This window comes from Coenobita brevimanus, chromosome 35, assembly GCF_032717465.1.
Source record: "Coenobita brevimanus isolate Jiangsu-jjx chromosome 35, ASM3271746v2, whole genome shotgun sequence".
Taxonomy (NCBI): domain Eukaryota; kingdom Metazoa; phylum Arthropoda; class Malacostraca; order Decapoda; family Coenobitidae; genus Coenobita; species Coenobita brevimanus.
Window position 1 is genome coordinate 18,035,931 of NC_136988.1, and position 2,610 is coordinate 18,038,540.

Genomic DNA, 2,610 nt, shown 5'->3' on the forward strand with positions numbered 1-2,610 from the left:
GTCTCCCCCTCCCTCTGCCCCCTCCACCTCACTCACATACACTCTCCTTGTCAGTCTCTCACTCTCCATCCTCTGCACATGGCCAAACTACAGATGTTAAACTATACTCCTTTCACCTTAACTTGGCCCAGAATTTTGTCCTTTTGCAGGCTATCTGACGTAGCTAAGTGGCATAATAAGACTATACTACAGGTCTACATTCTTTTCAGTGCACTTCTTCGTGACTAGCATCATTCGTTTTCTATTGTTAATCTATTGTTACACCTCAGAATAAAAATATACTGCAGGTCTAATGCTTCCCAATGCACTTCTTCGTGACCAGCATTATTTTTTTCTACGGTTAATCTATTGTTACACCTCAGAATAAGACTATACTACAGGTCTACATGCTTCCCAGTGCACTTCTTCGTGACTAGCATCATATTTTTTCTATTGTTAATCTATTGTTACACCTCAAAATAAGACTATACTACAGGTTTAAATGCTTCCCAGTGCACTTCTTCGTGACTAGCATCATTTTTTCTATCGTTAATCTATTGTTACACCTCAGAATAAGACCATACTGCGGGTCTACATGCTTTCCAGTGCACTTCTTCGTGACTAGCATCATTTTTTTCTGTTGTTAAACTATTGTTACACTTCGAAATAAGACTATACTACAGGTTTAAATGCTTCCCAGTGCACTTCTTCGTGACTAGCATCATTTTTTTCTATTGTTACTCTATTTCATACACCTCAGCAATGAAGTTAAGGCCACGGCAGTTTTACACCAAGATAAAACAATATAACAAGGCTTTATATTCTTTCCCTTACACTTCTTCGTGACTAGCACAATTTCAGTCCAGGATAAAACCGTGTACCATATTCTCTACATTTTCCATTGCACTTCTTCGTGACTAGCACAATTTTAAGCCAAGATAAAACAATATACCATATACTCTACACTCCACTGCACTTCTTCGTGACTAGCACAATTATAGGCCAGGATAAAGTCATATGCTCTACACTCTTTCCACTGCACTTCTTCGTGACTAGCACAATCTTAGGCCAGAGCAAAGCCATCTGCTCCACACTCCACTGCACTTCTTCGTGACTAGCACAATTATAGGCCAGGATAAAGTCATATGCTCTACACTCTTTCCACTGCACTGCTTCGTGACTAGCACAATTTTAGGCCAGGGTAAAGCCATATACTCCACAACACTTCTTTATGACTAGCACAATTTTGGGTCAGGATGCTCTACACTCGTTCCACTGCACTTCTTCGTGACTAGCACAATTTTAGGCCAGGATGCTCTACACTCTTTCCACTGCACTCCTTCCTGACTAGCACAATTTTAGGCCAGGGTAAAGCCATATACATCACACTCCACTGCACTTCTTCGTGACTAGCATCATTTCCACAGTACCACCTGGCGTGTGAGAGGGAGGTGCTGCGGCCGCTCTTCCAAGCCATGTATTCGGCTGGTAACATCGTCGGTATTCTCAGCGCTGGCCCGATTTGCGACAGGTTTGAATCTATTAATCTGTCTATCTATCTATCTATCTATCTATCTATCTGTCTATCTATCTATTGCCAGACGCCTTAATTCCGTAAGGAGTGGCCACGAATAAATCGCTTCCATGTCGCCCTGTCCCCCGCCATTTCACTGCCGTGCTCCCAGCTCACACCCCCCTCTCTCATATACCTCTCCACTCCATCCCTCCATCTCATCCTCGGCCTCCCCCTTCCTCTCCCCTCCTCCCTCCACCTCACTCACATACACTCTCCTCGTCAGTCTCTCGCTCTCCATCCTCTCCACATGGCCAAACCACCTCAATGTATTTCTCCTATTGCTTCCTATAATATACCTCCCCACTCCATCCCTCCATCTCATCCTTGGCCTCCCCCTCCCTCTCCCCTCCCTCCGCCTCACTCACATACACTCTCCTCGTCAGTCTCTCACTTTCCACATATATTTCTATCCTCTAAATCCCTCTTTTTTGTTTATGTCTTCAGTGTCGACATAGATTGCATGAATAACAAGAAAGAATAGAGTAAGGAAGCAGAATCAGAAATAAATCGGCGAGGAAAGGCTGCTCCCTGACACCTCTTCCTTAGCGATTTATTTTTCCAGCTACCCATTAACATCCTCTCCCTCTCTCTCTCTCTCTCTCTCTCTCTCTCTCTCTCTTGCTTCTTATATCTTTTCAGTATCGCCATAGATTGCATGAATAACACACCAGAATATAGTAACGGAGCAAGGAATAAATCGGTAAGGAAAAGGTGTTAGTAAGCTTCCTAACCGCACTAGAGTGCCGCCGTAGGAGCCGCTTTCCCGTCGGGTAAGGAAGCTCCCTAACACCTCTTCCTTAGCGATTTATTTTTGCATATAGCTGGTTAATATCCTTGTGTACGTTATTTATGGAGAGTATGGCGATATTGGACGGATTTACATAACACAGAATTCGAAAATGAGGGGTAGTAAGCAAATCGAGTTAAATCGCTTAGAAAAAGGTGTTAGGGAGCTTTCTTAACCGCCAAAAAATACGAACATTAACCCGTATTCTCGTCATTCAAGGAAGCTCCCAAACACCTTTTCCATACCGATTTATTTTTACATACAGCTC